Source organism: Macrobrachium nipponense, chromosome 19 (assembly GCF_015104395.2).
Source record: "Macrobrachium nipponense isolate FS-2020 chromosome 19, ASM1510439v2, whole genome shotgun sequence".
NCBI lineage: Eukaryota > Metazoa > Arthropoda > Malacostraca > Decapoda > Palaemonidae > Macrobrachium > Macrobrachium nipponense.
The window spans coordinates 53,682,901-53,701,919 of NC_061088.1; the positions used below are offsets into that span (position 1 = coordinate 53,682,901).

Here is a 19,019-nt window from a genome sequence, read left to right on the forward strand (position 1 = left end):
AAGAGTTCTTGTGGGTCTGTCGATGGGGTCTTATCCATTTACTCGACAGAGCCTCTTACATGACAATATGCCTATGCCTAGTGGCATAATTAACCCTCTTACGCCGAAGCCCTAAAAATCAAAACCTCTCCTGTATGCCGGCGCCGGTTTTGAGTGAGCGCGGAACCGGAAAAAATAATTTTTTAAAAAAATCACAGCGCGCTTAGTTTTGAAGATTAAGAGTTCATTTTTGGTTCATTTTTTTTTCATTGCCTGAAGTTTAGTATGCAATCATCATGGAAAAATAATATCATTATCATATGTAAATAATGCGATATATGGTAGCGAAAAAAAAAAATTCATAGATAATTGTATTCAAATCACGCTGTGCAAAAAACGGTCAAAGCTAACGAGTTACTTTTTTTTTCGTTGTATTGTACACTAAATTGCAATCCTTTTGATATATAAAACATAGTAAAACAATAAAAGCAACACCGGAAAAATATTATCACAAAATGATGTACGAATTCGTAACGCGCGGACGTAAAAAAATGTTATTTTCAAAAATTCACCGTAATTCTAAATAATGTTCTAGAGACTTCCAATTTGTTTCAAAATTAAGACAAATGATTGGATATTACGATACTGTAAGAGTTTTAGATTAGAATTGCAGATTTCGACCATTTCGGACGAGTTAAATTTGACCGAATGTCGAAATTTTAATATATATATTTATTTATATGCACATATTTCGAAGATGGAAAAAGCTACAACCTTCAATTATTTTTTATTGTATTCTTCATAAATTTGCGCACATTTTGATATATGAAACTCTATAAAAAGGCTAATATGAAAAGGAGCAAATATTAGGATAATGCGATGTACGTATTTCGGAGACTTGCGGCCGCGAATCGGCGCGCGGAGTGAAGGTAAATATATTTTTCAAAAATTCACCATAAATCACAATATTGTTTTAGCGACTTCAAATTTGTTTCAAAATGAAGAAAAATGACGGAATATTACTAGGCCGTAAGAGTTTTAGCTTACAATTACTTTTTTCAACTATTTCGGTAGAGTCAAATTTGACCGAACGTGGTTTTTTTCTATTTATCGTGATTTATATGCAAATATTTCGAAAAAAGAGAAAAGCTACAACCTTCAATCATTTTTAGTTGTATTCTACATGAAATTGCGCACATTTTCATATATAAAACTTTATGTAACAGCTAATTTTAAATGGTGCAAACATTTCGACAATCGCACAAAAAAATTCTGATTTTTTCGGAAGAGTTACCGCGCGAACGTAATGTTTTTTTTTTATAAATTCACCATAAATCGAAACATTGTGCTAGAGACTTCCAAGTCATTGCAAAATGAAGGTAAATGATTGAATATTACTAGAATATAAGAGTTTTAGCTTACAATTGCGTTTTTCGACCATTTCGGTAGAGTCAAAGTTGACCGAAAGTTGAAATTTTTGCACTTAACGTTATTTATATGAAAATATTTCAAAACTGATAAAAGCTACAACCATGGGTTGTTTTTTGTTGTATTGTGCATGAAATTGCGCACATTTCCATATATAAAACTTTATGTAACGGCAAATTTAAAAGGGTGCAAACATTAGGACAATCGCACGAAAAAATTTATCGGAAGAGTTATCGCACGAACGTAAGGAAAAAGTTTTTTCATAAATTCACCATAAATCGAAATATTGTGCTAGAGACGTCCAATTTGTTGCAAAATGAAGGCAAATGATTGAATATTACTATAATATAAGAATTTTAGCTTACAATTGCGTTTCTCGACCATTTCTGTAGAGTCAAAGTTGACCGAAGGTTGAAATTTTTGCACTTATCGTTATTTATATGAAAATATTTCAAAACTGATAAAAGCTACAATCATGAGTATTTTTTTGTTGTATTTTACATGAATTTGCGCACATTTTCATATATAATACTTCATGTAAAGGATAATTTAAAATGGTGCAAAAATTATGTCAAAGTGACGAAATAATTTCCGAGATGTGTCACTGATACTTTTTAGTGCGATAAGAAAGAAATTCGCGCTTGCGCGCCTGCGTAGCGATTGTAAACAAAACAACGCCTTGATCCGTGAACTCCCAGCATCCCCCAAGGCGCGTGATACAAAAGTTTTCGGCTGGTAGGCCTATAAGTATTTTTCCGCGAATTTTTAAAAAACTTTTTTGAGCCGACGTATGATACGTCCAATCGGCATACGGGAGACATTTTGACTCGACGTTTAATACGTCCAATCGGCGTAAGAGGGTTAAGGAGCACAACACCGATCCCGATCACCTGATCCTAACACGAGGGTTAGTGCTTAAGTTGAAAAGAGTTATCTACAAACTCCTTTCAAACAGCCCAAAGAAAAAACACGACGTTAAATAAAATTTAACTCACTAGTTAAGGATCAGTATCTGCTCCCTATCCCAGCAATGTATCCGCAGACACGTATCAACCAAGAGAGAAGGATCCCTCGAAGGTTATCTTGACATCCTTCGGATAATGGGAAGTCAACACAGAGTTGCATCTCCCGTATATGACAGCTAATATGTCCTTATGACATATTGTTAGGGAAAGAACAAGAATTCGGAAAAGCTCGCACTTCATGCGCTTTTAATTCTCAGCTGTTTGAAGGAATCATCATTGCACTTATCAAGTGCTTAGGAGATCACAATGTCTCAAAGAAGGCCAGGGCGTTCTTTGATATAGATCTCTTCTGGGTGAAGCCTGGAGCCTGGCTAGCGCTTCGTGCCTGGCTGGAGCCTTGCGCCTGAATGGCGCCTAGAGCCTGGCTGGAGCCTCGCGCCTGGATGGCGCCTTGCGCCTGGCTGGCGCCTCGCGCCTGGCTGGTGCCTGATTGGCTCCTCCTTCCTGGCTAGCGCCTCGCGCCTGGCTGGAGCCTTGCGTCTGGCTGGTGCCTTGCGCCTGGAAGGCACCTGGAGCCTGGCAGAAGACTTCATGATTACTGTCTATGAGTCTGCATGCCTCAAGAGTTTCAGCGAGGTAGGGACCTATGACTGACAAACCCTTCTGGATCATGTCAATGGGGGCTAGCCCGCTTACACGACAGAGCCTTCTCGGATCGTGCCAATGGGGGCTGACCCACTTACATGGCAGAGCCTTACCTGTATCATATCAATGGGGACTAGCCCTCTTACATGACAGAGCTTTAGGTTTCTCTTTACTGGAAGGAGCCTTGCGCCTGGATGGATCCTCAATCCTGACTGGAGCCTAGCCTTGAAGGAGCCTGGCACCTGGATGGCGCCTGGCTGGCTTCTAGAGCCTGGCTGGCTCCTAGAGCCTGGCTGGCTCCTAGAGCCTGGCTGACTCCTAGAGCCTGCCTGGCTCCTAGAGCCTGGCTGGCTCCTAGAGCCTGGCTGGCTCCTAGAGCCTGCTGGCTCCTAGAGCCTGGCTGGCGCCTCGCGCCTGGCTTGGCTCCTCCACACTTGCTGGAGCTTCGAGCTTGGAAGAGTCTCTAGGCTGTCTGGCGATGTCCACATCGGAGGACACTCTTATATCTGTCCGATTTGTTTGCCTCTGGCGCATTTGCGCCAGGTTGGAGGCCCGCTCCTTCTCAGTATCCGACCATGACAGAGTTCCTTGGAACTGTCCGCCTCTGGCGTTTTTCGCCTGTATTGGCATTTGGCGCTTGGCTGGCGCTACATTGTCTGAGAGTCCTGAACAACCACATAGTTTATCAGGAGACTGGAGAAGGGTGGAAGAAATTCTTCCCCTTTGAGCTTTTGGCCCCTGGCAAGGGGAGGTGATTTTAGTCAGCTACACCCAGTAGACGACAGGATATCTAACAATACGAGAGAGAAGAGTCTTCCTCCGAGGAGGATCCTTCGTGAACACTTCTTTTGCTAACGAGATCTCCTTACATGTTGATGAGGTTCCTCGTTGCAGAATCTTCCCTATCCTTGCCCGAAGGAAGGGAAGGAGTCTGGAAGTCGAAGGAGAGACTGAGCTGAAATTGGGCGGAACCCTGATTTCTAGCTCTTATTGTATCCTTCTGAATACCTTCTGGGAAGCATTTTGAGCCCTCATCGCACCTCGAAGACTCTGTAGGCAAACGTTTAAACCATCTCTTCTTCTGTAGATGAAAATGTAAGTACCCTGCCTGGGCAACTAAACTTCTATCTGAAAGCGTTGCGTCAGGAATAGAGGGATTTAGTTCTTTTGCCAGACATACTATGCTGGCAAGAACCCATTGCCGAGTCTCCATTGAATCTGATGCGAGATTCCAATGCACAAAAAATCCACTTGTCTTCTTGGTCGTTTAGGGCTAAGAGAAACAAAGAATTCCTTCATAAACTTCCTCAAAGAAGTTTGATGAGGAGCAGTTCCATTTTGTCGGAACACGGAATCTGTGGCCACAAAAAAAAAAAAAAAAAAAAAAAAAAAAAAAAAAAAAAAAAAAAAAATCCCATTCGAAGTACATGATATCCTACTCTTGTCGTATTGCGGTATCGTATAAGATCCCGAAGATCTTAATCCTCTGTTATCTCTAATTCCTCTTGTAGAGACAGAGTATAGCCTTTTACTGCGTTCTTTGATAGCAGATATATACATAGGTGATTCTTCCCTCTGAAAGTGAAGAAAAAACCTCGCTATGTGGTTCACAGAGGTATCGGAAGAGGACAGTTTCTATGTCTTAGCCATGACTATTGTCATTTACCTTGAAAAAACCTCTCATTCATGTCCACTTCTGGTCAGTCTGCACGCGGACAGACTCAGAGTGGAGAGGTTTTATAGGTCTAATTATAATAGATTCTGATAGAATATCCAGATACTCTTGGAAAAGCCTTACGAAACATGCTGTGAGAAGAACGTGACTTCTGTGAATCCAACCTCTCTAAGGCCAAAATGAGGCATACATCCTCTCTTCCTTTGACGCCCAATTATCTTAATATCTGTTAAGAATTTATAACTAGGGGAAAAAAGACTAAAGTTTATACCCCTTCTTTAAATTTAAAGATGTCTTATATTGCTACCTCTCTTGGTTCGAGGAAAAAGAAGCAGTCTAAAGGAAGCCTGTTCGTCTTCTACCTTACAAAGAGATCTATGAAGAAGACTTTCCGCAGGTTCTCACAACTCTTTTCAATAAATGTTAGACATACGTTAACAGTATTATCTTCGATCGAGAAGGTTCTCACGGACATGCAAAATCTTGCATCGAACCTCTTAAGGATCGTTACGTTCCGTGTCTGTTCCCAAATAGGTTCTCTTTTGTTAACACAAACAGGGGCGAAAAAAGAGATTCTCGATGCTCTTTGCGATATGAGAGAGTCGTGGAATTGGCCTAAGTGATTAAAATAAATCATTTCATCATTCCTTGTAAGCGACCCCTTTTCGATTAAATGGGTAACGAAATCAGGAACGAATCTTGCCGTTACCGAGCCTGCTGTCCGAGAGGCTACTGGACTCTTAGGTTAATAACTCGCTAAAACGAGAAAATATCTTGGATGGTGCTTCTGGCGCAATTTGCGCCAGGCTGGCGCTTCCTTCTAGTTCTTTTTAGGTTATGTGCCATAACATATATGCCTTTATGGTACCCGACATCCTTCACATGTTAATTCCGTTCTTAGTGGGAAAAAACTTTTATATACGTAGTATAGTCCATTCAGGGAAACAACTTCTGCCACTAAGAGAATGTTTCCCATCCGACTCACCCAACTTCTCTTGAGCAATATCCGAATTTAAAAAGGTTGTGTGCGTTTCTCGAAAGGATGAGAGAATTATATATATCGCGCGCTGCCGTATTAGAATCCTTTATAATACTGTCACATTGTGGTAAACAGCATTAATCTAGGAAACCTTTGTAAGGATACTAGGAATTCTGTAGTTAACCTCGGTAAGTGCATAAGACTTGACCATACCGTAGTCTTAAAGTGAATTCTCTACTACATTCATCTTCTCACTAAGCATGTACTCTAATAAGCCATGCTTTCGTAAGCATGAGAGCATTATACAATATAGAGTTCCGCTGCGTTAGAATCCTTTAAAAATGTTACCTACGGTAAACAGCATTGAAATGTTGTAATATCTTTCTTATTGAAAGCTTCTTAGCAAAAGGCAGACAATATTTTATTTATGTTTGCTTAACTATCCCCTCAATCCGAGGCTAAAACCACGATTGTAGGGGAGAGACACGGTTATTCATTCCATCCCGCAGGAGAGACATGTTACCGACCACTCATGACCGACACCTACATGATACTGCGTTGGTGTCTGAGCGATAGCAGTCTCGTTAGCCGACTGGCCTTACTCTTCCAGAGTTGCCAGCTACTCCATTTAATAAAGGAATCTTATAAAATTATTATCGAACTTCAGGAAGTTCTTATAATGCATATCTAAGCGAAACAAGACTTCGATAAATCTAGAAGCTAAGTAGGTGTTGTCTTAACAATCCCTTTAAGCGTAGTCCTTCCTAGGAAATTCCTGGAAGGATACTGGTAATTGAGTTGCTCAGCAAAGAAGTAACTACGGTATGTGCTTATGATTTGCCGCATCGTATTCTCATACATCAGATACTCTACTACCTTCTTTCCCTGCCGAGGCAGATAGAGAAAGGATATTCTGGCGCCTGGCTCCTTGCACCTAGCGCCTGGAATGTTCCGCGCGCCTGGAATGTTCCGCACGCTAGAAAGGAGACTCGCTCCTGGAACTCTCCGCTTGCGTGGAAGGTCCTGTGCGCCCTGACAGTTCCGAGCGCCTACTAGACCCCTTTTAGAAAGAGCCTCTTGCCCGGAAACGTTCAATGGAAGGATCGTTCTGATTGCCACTCTACCATAAGGCCCCTTGCTCTAGCCGTCTGTTTTTCTGGCGCAATTTGTGCCAGGCTGGCGCTTCGTCTCTTTGAAGGCGCCTTGCGCCAAGAAAAATTTTCTAGAACGCGGCTCGCGTTTGGTTGTAGGAACGCGGCTCGCGCTAGTCTGTTAGCTGGAACGCGCCTCGCTGCTGGCTATAGGAACGTAGCTCACGCTAGCTTGCTGGAACGCGGCTTCCTGGCAGCGGCTGGCTCTTGCTCAGTGTTCTCTTAGTTTTCAGAGAACGCGCTAGATCATCGAAACTCCAAACATACATTCTTCGTCTTTTCGGATGTAAGATGAAGAGACGCACTTTTTTAAGGATGCCTTATCAATGGCTATCCTTGGCAGTCTGGGACGTTCTACAGAACCTGCCGAGGGGACGCCTGACCGGTGGGGGTTCTCCCTAACCTTCCTGCGGCTGTCGACTTTCCTCCTCCACTGGGTCTGGGAGTTTGGAAGAGGTCTAGGCCTGGAAGCGCTACGGAGCCGATCAGACGCACCCTCCACTGCACTGGGAACACTATATTCACTTCTTACCTTTTTAGAGCTCGCCTTTTGAGCTCCATCCATTTATCTTCAAATTTGCACATATGAATTTGTAGATTCTGTGGAGTAAGAAGGTGATGAGGATGCAACAACTACTAGAATTGTCAATACTCTAACTGCTCGTTAGTACGAGAGCTCTTAAAGCTTCTAAAGGAAGCGTATCTAGTTATATGCTTTCTGACTTCCTAAAGTAGGAAGTTAGATCTTATATTTCCTTCATCAAGTTCTAACACTTATACACGTATTAGTGAAAAAAAATATCAATATTTCCCTTATTGCAAAATATAAGTGTCTACCGAAAAATTCGGTAGTTTCACGTAATATATTCTTCGAAATTTCGAAGCCAAATTCATTCAAAAGTTAATAAAAGCGTATGCCAAACCAAAGACCCAGTACTTCCCTGCAAAAGACAGCCCAGAAGGTCGATGGCGATGAAAAAACGAAAATCAAGTCAGGAGGTAGCAACAACGTATGTTGACACTACCGCGACAGAGAAAATCGGGTTCTAGAACGGTAATCGTTCCTATTCCTGCCACCCAGCGGCAGGGGCGGTAGATCACCTGACCTACCTGCAGCGTGTGCCGCGAAATTCGAATTTCTGTCGGGGACGACGGAGTCTATAGCTGAGTATATATCTGCTGGGTAAGTTCCATGTATAAAATAGGTATTTTATTCACCGAGCATGTAAACAAACCTTTGGACAAAAATCACAGCATATTAAGTCCCCACCATCCCAACACACAGCACACCAGTCCTCATTTGGATCATTGGGATCCTTCTTCCAAGACGCTCCTTTACCTGTTGAGAGAAAATACCTTTTGTCAAAAGTAAATGCAAAAAAAAAAAAAAAAAAAAAAAAAAAAAAATTCTAGAAAATACAATGAGATATCAAGGAGTAGACAATGAGGATACAAGTTACGAAATCCTTGTGCATCAACAAAGACAAAGTAAACTCTTTTTCAGACATTCCCAACTTGTGTACATGGGTTGTTCTACTAAATGCTATGCAATTCAAAACTTACATATGTAATGCTACATCATACCATCCACCTAAGGCACACAAAATAATAAAGCAATTAACAAACAGCAAAAATTACAGGAATATCCAGTGTGGCATCTGTATAGTAGTGTGTGGTACTAAATCAAATTATAAAAAAATTATAATATGCTATACTGCATAAATCAATATATTCAAAATACAGTACTGCTTTATTCTTGCCAAGCCAACATTTTCAAGCAGGAGTTATTTGACAAACATTCACTTGATAATGAGGAAGGCAAGACGTGAGTGACTTTACATCATCAAGTAGCACAACCAACAAACAGATACCACCAACTGAAGTATAACACCTGGCTAAGCTGGCCTTCTTTCCTAGTGTACATCGATTTATTAGTTCTTCCCAAGACTCTGGTCCATCAATTGCAGTACTGAGATGAGTAATGGGAGAGACAGACCTAAAAACACACAAGACTAATGTTATCAACATAGGTAAACTGCGCTCATGTGTTGTCTACAGTATGCAAACAAGTCTTTAATAATGAAACCAAGAACAGTTTTAATCTAATCAGAAATGAATGTAGTGTGTTGCCTCTGAATGCAAGTGTGTTTACTGGCATAATGATGAGTAGAGGCTCCATCTTTTATCTACCATACGCATCTCTTCCTAGCAAACTTGTGACCCTCTTCAATGCTTTGTACCAAGGCAATATAATTTCTCCTGGAAAATGTATCCCAGGATGCCATTTCATAGTAAAAAAAAGCCTTGTTTCTCAAACAAAATTACTGTTAGAGAAGCTCATGATCTTGACATAAGATTAAACTGTTGCAAGGATTCAATAAAGGACTAAAGAAAGGTTACTTTCAGGTCATTCTCGGGGATAGTGTACTACCTGTAAGCCTTCTTTGCTAGACAAACTCCACTGCCTCATTGAAAGCCCTTTATTGAAGGCTAAGGGACTACTCCAAAAGAAAAATAACAAATTTTTAATTAATTTTTATTTTTCATAGCTAACAAACCTGAGGTCTTAACAAGAGAATAATTTTCTTGCGCCAGCTGGAAACTGGTTAAAAACAATCAAAGATTGTAAAGCAAGGAATCTGTGGCATCTGGCAACTCAAGCATATACGAGGTGGAAGCTGGTCACCCACCAGGCATAGAACACCGTGATGCGTCAGTCACCAAGGAAAAGATATGGGCAGTAAGTGTTAGGAACTCAGGTTTGTTAGCTATGAAAAATACAAATTAATTAAAAATTTGTTATTTGTTCATACGCAGAACAAACCTTTAGTCTCAACAATAGGATAGACTTATACTTGGAGGGAGGTACAAGTACCCTAGACCAGCTGAGAGTTTAACCCACCCTGCCTAGAAGAATGAGTTTTAAAGAAGGGGGTCCAAGCCCTTGAGTGAATAGACATTCGGATATCTAAAAACTCAGCCGTCTGGGTTGAAATACAATTATATATGACTAGATTCATTGCATTCCAGCTCCAGCATATGACGTGTCTATTCTTTGACCCGCATAAAAAGAAGGGGAGAGAGAGAGAGAGAGAGAGAGAGAGAGAGAGAGAGAGAGAGAGAGGAGAGAGAGAGATGAGAGAGAGAGAGAGAGAGGCCAGCCTACTCACTCATTCTCTCTCTCAAAAGAGAGAGAGAGAGAGAGGGGGAGAGAGAGAGAAGGAGATGAGAGAGAGAGAGAGAGAGAGAGAGAGAGAGAGAGAGAGAGAGAGAGAGAGCAGCCTACTCACTCATTCTCTCTTCCACACAATCATCTTAGGTACGATACAACTTGTTCAGCCAGGCCCAATGGGTAAATTACACAATTTGTTGGGCAGCCACCAACAGACCAAAGGAAAAAGTATCCAAAGACCTATGGCAACGTCCTTTAGGTATAAGGAAATGAACGTGGATTGATGTAGCCAAGACCAGCGCTCAAAATTCTATGAACAGACTCAGTGACAGAACTAGCATGTGAGGAGTAAGCTTGTTTAATCATCTCACGTAACCAGAATGAAATTGTGTTCTTGGACACTTCCCTTCTCGACTGGCCTGTGCTAACAAAAAGTCTACGGCACCTAGGCCTTAGGATTGTTCGAAACTCCTGAACAACATGGGGATTTCCCAGGATAAAGAGACGTCCACACCTTTCAAGCGCAAAACCAAGACCAAGGCCACTCTTTAGCCCCTGACAGCTGAAACAGAAAGACCTTTCTCAACCCTAAGGAAGATCAGAAAATCTGCTATCCTCTAAACAGAAGCTCTGAGCAGAGAGAAACCCCGTTGACAACACCAATCATAGTAGACTGCCCATTTCCCCTGGAAAACTGCTGATGAAGATTTCCTGAGATACCGGATATCTGGGCCCCAGCTTTTCTAGAAAAACCTCTCACTCACAGGAGATACTTGATAGTCTCCAGCCATAAAGAGACAGGTACTCTACTGATTGGTGAACATGAGGTTGGCAAAGGAGCTGTTGCTATGGAGGAATTTCTCTTAGAACCTCTGACAGAAGAGACAGAAGGTCTGGGAATCACTCCACTGAAAGTCACAGAGGTGTCACCTACTAAGGTTATCTTGAGATTTCGAGAACTTGTTATTCTGTTCAGAAATTGATGGGTCAGGCAAAATGGAGGAAGGTGCACACCTCGTGATTGTCCCAAGGATGCTGCAAGGCGTCCTCTGCTAGAGCAAGAGGATCTGGAACTACTGAACAGTAAACCTCCAGCTTCCTGTTGAAGCAAGTGGCATAGAGGTCTAGCATAGGCCTTCCCCAAACGTGAAAAAGCCTGTAAGCCACGTCCTGATGCAGAGACCACTCTGTGCCCAGAATTTGGTCCTGATGACACAGCTTGTTGGCCACCACATTCCTCTTGCCTGGAATGTACCTGGCAGAGAGCTCCGAGTTTCTGATCGCCTACTGGTGCAGCTCAACTATCACAGAATGGAGTTGACGAGACACCAGACCCCCGTTTGCTCACATAGGCAACCACTGTGGTGTTGTCTGATATCAGCACAACGGAATGACCCTCTACCCTTTCCTGTAACTCCCCCAGACCAACGAAAGCTGCTTTCAACTCCAACATTTTGACATGAAGCAGCTTGTCCTCTGCACTGCAAACACCTAAGGCAAGATCTTCCAAATGAGCACCCCAACCGCTGATAGAGGCATCCAAAAGTAGGAGAAAATCCGGAGGAGGAGAATGTAGAAGGACTCCCACCGTGAGATTCTAGTTGTCCAACCCCCAACCAAGGTTCAAACTGGTAGCAGTAGCGTGGTCGATTAAAGCTGGTTGGATCAGATAGTGAAAGAAAAGGAGATAAGATGGAGAAGGGATTGTCCAAGATTTAGCGGATACAAGACAAGTACAAAGGAGGGATAGGACAAGTCGAAGATTGGCTAGCAGTGTGTGGAAAAGAAGTGAAATATCAATCAAAGGATAGAGTTAAGAATGAGCTTAAGAGGGAAAGCCGTAGAATTAACCAAAGGTATGGAAGAGAGTATAGTAAGGGACACACTACATGCAATGGATAAGGCCAGAGAAGTGTTTATCAAAAAAGAGTTGCGTAATAAAATAAGAATTACTTTAAATAAAAATGTCAGAGAACATAAATTTGAAGAAGCAGTAGTGGGAGATGAGGTATTCTATATGAGAGAAAATGAAAATGAATGGAGAAGACCAGCTCAGGTAGTGGGAGTATCAAGGAAAACAGTAGTAATTAAACATGGGGATTCTTTAAGAGAAGTAGCTAGAATACACATTACTAAGATTAAAAAACAATCACCAGATCCAGAAAAGGTACCTAAAATAGATAAATCACATGCTGTGAAAGGTAGATCCTATGCCCAAATGAAGGTAACTTGGATAAGCAGGAAGGAAAGGAGATAATTGTTGGCCGGAGAAGAAATGAAGACACAGAAGAGGTTATAGAAAGAGATGTGGTAAAGGAAACAGTGGAAGATGACGGGGAAAGTGACTTAATACAAGGCAAGTTAATAGAAGAGATACCAAAATTCAAAAAGGGAAACTGAGTTAGAGCTGTAAACAATAATACAGGTCAAGCAGAAGCATGGACTATATCAAGTCTTGCAGGAAAACGGTCAAGCAAATCTTGAGCTAATTTGTTCAATGTAAAAGACTCAGTCAGGTGACAAGGGATTGGTTAACTTAAGGGATTATGGTCATGTACAAAAAATTGAGGATGTAGAAGAGTTGTTGCTAGAATTTGAAAATAGAAGCATATTGGAAGCTAAAGAAAAAGAACTCCAAAGTTGGAGAGAAAACAAGGTATATGAGGAGGTAAATGAAGGTCAAAAAGCTATATCTACAAGATGGATAGTAACTGAAAAGGTAAAAGGCAAGGGGGAAAGGATATGTAAAGCAACATTCATAGCTAGAGGTTTTGAACAAGAGATGAGAGAAAGGGAAAGAGATGCTCTTATATGCAATGCTGAAATTTTAAAATTTTTTTTGACAATAATAAAACTGAGACAGGAATTGTTATACATTAGACATTAAAACTGCATATTTACAAGGCGATGAAATACAGAGAAGTATATTTAAAGCCACCTAGGAAAGATGGTTGGAGTGGATTATAGAAAATTAAGAAAACTGTTTATGGGCTAAAGGATGCAGCAAAAGCACGATATTGTAAGGTGGTAAAGGTAGAGGAGGAGCTTAAAGGCGAGAGAAATAAATTAGACCTAATTATGTACTATATTCTTTTCGAGAAAAGCCAATAAATTATATGGTATTTTGTGTACACATGTAGATGATTTTTGCTATGGCGGCACTGAAAGATTTTTAAAGAAAACCATTGGGAAATTGAAAGGGAAATTGCAAGTAGAACAAGAAAGTAAAAGGTTTAAGTATATAGAAGCAATAGTAGAGCAGAAGAATATATTTTGTCTTAATCAGTGACAGTATTTAAATTCTTTCAGAGAACCAGAAGCTAGAAGATTTACAGGTAATAGTCTTAGGACAAAAGTAGATAACAAGTATGGATCAGTGATAGGACAGCTACGTACCATGCCAGAAATATCATACATTAGTGCATTAGTGAATTAAGTAAAGCCTTTAAAGAAGGAAAGACTCAAAATATGAAGATGGTTATAAAAATTGTGAGAAAAACTAAGAACATTATGGGAGAAGTTACAGTAAGTAAGCTGGAAGAAGAAAAGATTTATTGGGAAGCCTATGCAGATGCTTCACTTGGGAATACAGAAGGTGGCTATACTCAATTGATGTAGCACACTGTCGGTTCATTCACTCCATAATGGTGTGCCAACGTGGCATAACCTCAGCCCTGTTTTGACATATCTAAAAGTTTGACCTTTTCACTGATGATCATCATCTTCCTCTTCCTCTTGGGCTCACTAGAGGAATCTTTCGCAGGGACATGGCACTTAGGACGCATTGTAAGGGTTAACAAAAAGATGATTTCACACACAACACTAAGATACGCAAGACAGTTGACAGCGTGAACGAGAGTGGCGAGTTACAACAAGGGAAGAAGCTAGGAGAGAATGCAATGATGTGCAGCCAATCACCTCATGGGATACATCCACTCATGCTCTCATTCATCGATATCACGCCGAGAACCAATCATGTGCCTTGTCTGAGAGCCCGTGGGTATGTACAAAGCCTCTGAGAGAGCTTCTCTCTTTGTCTGGCATCCTGGGAAATGGGAAACAGTTTCTCTTGTGCATCACGATAAAACAACGCTGCTTTCCGCAATATGGCTGCCAATATGGCGGTATTTTTTAATTTTTATTTTTCAAAGAATATTTTTGGAAAATGAGTGATGCACTGCAGGAGCGAAACTTTAACCGCGAAGTGGGGAGGGATTGCGGTACACACACACACACACACGTGTGTGTGTGTGTGTGTATACCGTAATCCCTCGCCACTTCGCAGTTCAAGTTTCGCGGCTGCAGTGCATCGCTGATTTTTCAAAAATATTCATCGAAAACTAAAAATTCAAAAATACCGCCATATTGGCAGCCGTATTGCGGAAAGCAGCGAATACAGTGGACCCCCATATTCACATTCTCCAGAATTGCGGACTCACACATTCGTGGATTTCTCTCAGGAACGTTTCCCCGCATTATTCGCGGAAAATTCGCACATTCGTGGTATTTTTTTATGAGAAATATCCACAAATTCCTGTTTTTTATTTTTTTTTTTTATCAATTTCATCATAAAATGCACTTTTCGTGATAAAACTATTAAAAAATGTTTAGTGGGTTTTTCTTGAGTTTTAACTAACAAAATAGGCTGTTTATAGGGGTTCCAAACATTCGCGGGTTCTAACTATTCATGGGGGGGTCTGGTACGCGTCCCCCGCGAATACGGGGGACCACTGTATGTATGTATGTATGTATGTATGTATGTATGTTATGTATAATATATATATATATACATATATATATATATATATATAATTCTATATATATATATATATATATATATATATATATATATCTATTACCTATATATATATATATCATATATATATAAAATATATATATATATTATATATATATATATATATATATAATATTATATTATTTATATATAAATATATATATATATATATATATAATATATATATATATATATATATATATATATATATATATATATATATATATATATATATACACAGTGGTACCTCGAGATACGAAAGGCTCAACTTACGAAAAACTCGAGATACAAAAGCAAATACAAAGATTTTTGTGGCTCTACATACGAAATTTGCTCAAGATACAAAAAGGTTGTTGCTGTGATTCGCCTGGACCACCAATAACAATTTTAAAACTTGCGCGCCGCCAACTGAGAAGACTCGCCACCATCCTCCCGCTCTCCCATTGGTTCCTGATGCTAGTCACCGCCATAAGATCCTGCTCTCCTATTGGTCAGCATCTCTCCCATGATCCCATCATGCATCGTACTTAGCGGTGTTCTTCTTCAGCCATTGCTTCTCACCAGCGTTATTATACGCACGCGGAATTCGTTCGTTCACATATACGATTTCGTTTGTTAACGTAAATTCGTGTTAGTGATTTCGTTTTACTACTTTATTGTGTTGTGTGAGAACTTAATTAGTATACTACATAACTTAATTACGTACAGTATAGTCATGGGTCCCAAGAAAGTTGCTGAAGTTCACGGAAAGAAGAGAATGCTTTCTATGCGAAAAAAATTGAGATAATAAAAAAGTATGAAGCTGGCATGCGGTTGAGTGTGATCGCTAAGGAATACGGCCGAAATCCGTCGACAATAGGCACCATCCTTAAGCAGAAGGAAGCCATCAAAGCAGCTACACCTTCCAAGGGCGTGACTATTTTGTCCAACAAGAGGAGCCATGTGCATGATGAAATGGAGAGGCTGCTTCTTCTATGGATTGAGGACAAAGAAATTGCTGGCGATACGATAACTGAGACGGGAATCTGCCAGAAGGCCAGCGCTATTTTCGGCGATTTGATTGCCCAAGCCGAAGACAATGGAGGAGACGGCAACCCCAGAGTTCAAGGCTTCTCATGGGTGGTTCAAAAAATTCTGTAAACGGACTGGCATCCATTCAGTAGTGAAGAAATTGAAATTTTGTAAAATACGTAAAGTATAAAAAAGTATAAAAAAAGCAATAAAAAAAGAAAAAAAACAATCTAATTTTAAGTTTTTTGTTAAGTTAAGTGTTACAGTTTTGTTAACGTGTTTCGTAAAGTTTAGTTTGTGTTTTCCTGACATTTATTTATGTGTTTTGTAAAGTTAAGTGTACGTATCTGCCGTTTGTCCTCCTCTGTCGCCACTTTCGGAGATAGCCTCACTTGAAAGGTAAACTTCCATATTTTACTACATACATACATGTGTACGTACAGTATTTCTTGTACATATCATGTACACTAATACACTTTATTTACAGGTACTATGTAGTACATATTAGCAGTACGTATTAAGTTAGGTATTGAATGGTCCAAATTGTTGTAGTATTTCATTGTTTATAGGTCAATTTAACTTTACTATGAAATTTACTGGGGTGTATTTGGAGGGCTTGGAACGGATTAGCCATTTTATATGTAAAATGCAGTTCAAGATATGAAAAACTCATGATACGAAGGCCGCCTCAGAACGGATACATTATAATTGTGATTTTCAGCTTTCAAAATGAGGCTGTGTCCTCGAAATGTCAACATGTATGATAAACGGGCAAATACTAGTTCATGACGTCTCCTTCAACTCCTTGTTTTTATTATATATTATATCTATATATAATATATATATATATATATATATATATTATATATATATAGATATATATAATAATAATATATATGATTATATAAGATGACCATCCTTCTTTATATGTCTGAACTTGCTGGGTTGGCTTGTTTTTGTATATTTATGGAACAATAATTGATATTTTCATTACAATTACAGGCAGTCCCTGGGTTACGACGGGGGTTCCGTTCTTGAAACGCGTTGTAACCCGAAAATCGTCATAAGCCGGAATATCATAAAAAATCCGAAGAAAGCCTTAGTTTTAATGCTTTGGGAGCATTCGAAACTCTGTAAACTGCATTCTTATTGCATTTTTTATCAAAAAAACTTCTAATATTGATTATTTTGCCTTTTTGGTGTCATATTTCTTCTGCCAGATCAGCATTGGAGGCGTCATAACCCTGGAACATGCGATGTAACCCGGGGACTGCCTGTGTATGTACAGTACAGGAAACTGTACTGAAAAGAAAGGAAGAAGAGAGAGATATCTTTCTTTTTACAGCTGCAGCACAAAACTATGTATGTTTTGTGAATGAATAATACATTATAAAAAAATATTAAATGTATTAATTACAATGACATAATGTAATATTAATGTATAAGTACAACAAAATACAGTAATCAAAGTGTATTTTTGTTTTTTGTTTACTGTTTGTGAATCGGCTGACGCTTATAACAAAAATTATTATTTAGGAAAATAATTTCGTTTTTATAAGAAACTAATTTATTAATGGAATTATTATATATGGTATATATATATATATATATATATATAGATATATATATTTATATATATATATACAGTGGTCCCCCGTATTCGTGGGGGATATGTGCCAACGCCCCCCCCCCAATGGTTAGAACCTGCGAATAGTTGGAACCCCTATGAAAGCACCTAAAACGGCCTACTTTGTTAGTTAAAACTTGAGAAAAACCCACTAAAAACATTGGCAAATGGCAGACTTTTAAAACAAACATGATGATTTTAAAACAATTTAATAATAAGTCAAGAGTGCAAGAAAAGGAAAGAGATAAAATAACTTTTCACAAGGAAACCGTTTAAACAATCCATCGAAGGGATGCAGAAACTGAAAGCAGCATCTGTTTGTTTATTACAGAGCCGAGTTACTTATGCAGTAGTAATAAATCGTAAAAAGCAATTGTTACTAAATAGGTATTTTACCATAACAAAAATAAAAGTGATTTGGGCAGATCAAGAGAGTAAATGAAAGAAATTGGTAAATAATCATCCCAGCCCAGCTGATAAGTCAGTGGGATCTCTCTCTCTCTCTCTCTCTCTCTCTCTCTCTCTCTCTCAGCGCACCGAACACCGACTTGAGCAAGCTTTTTTTTTTTCTTTTCTTTTTTTACTGTACTGCATTTGATTGTTTTCATATTATATCATTATGTTAAAATTTATTATGAAATAACATTTTACTTTTTATGTGAATTGGTACTGCTTTTACATACTTATTATAGTAAAGATTTTACTCTTTTCTCTCCTCAACAATACCATGACGCACAATAACCTAAAATCATTCATTCATTAGTCCACAAAAATATAAACGCTCCCTCCCTCTACCTTAAGTTAGCAGTGTGTCACTGCAATAACAAATGATTTTGCTAATCATTTATGCTAAATTTTACTGTGAAAAGCTTTGTTCTTTCATTTACTATTTTGTTAATATTGTTCAACTGGACCGTCTCACTTGACGCACCGAACACTGGCTCAATTAAGACTTTTTTTTTTTCTCTCTCTCTCTATTGCATTTGATTGTTTCCATATTTTATCACTACGTTAAATCTACTGGTTTGTTTGTTGCATTGTATTTTAACGTTGCATGGAACCAGTGGTTATTCAGCAACAGGACCAACGGCATTACGTGACTTCCGAACCACGTCGAGAGTGCTATCACCAGAAATACACATCTCTGACCCGTCAATGGAATGGCCGAGAATCGAACTCGCAACCACCGAGGTGGCAGGCCTAGACCAAACTGATCATGCCACTGAGGCGCTTAAATTTATTGGGATATTCCCTTTTTCATTTGAATTGTTATTGCTTTTACATACATACAGTAATATTTTAACTTGCTCATCTCCTCTCCTTAACATATCAGTGTTTCCTCGTTCAGTCTCAAATTAGCTGAGCATGAAGTCACCAAGGTTACGCATGATTTTATACTTCTTTTATGCTAAATGTTATATTGAAAGTTAAATTTTATATTAAATGCTTTATACTTATATTTATTTAGTCGAATATGGTTTCCATTAAACTATATTATAAATGAAAATTTTTTTTTAATACACCTTAACTTGTAAGACTCAGTAGGCCGTTGAATACAAGTATAAGCTAGATAATTATAATCAGTCAGTTCG

At 39.3% G+C, this 19,019-nt stretch overlaps 1 pseudogene; it reads right to left on the reverse strand.

Annotated features, from left to right (window-relative positions):
• LOC135217020 (E3 ubiquitin-protein ligase TRIM33-like) overlaps positions 1-19,019 on the reverse strand; it is a 361,157-nt pseudogene that overhangs the window by 68,272 nt on the left and 273,866 nt on the right.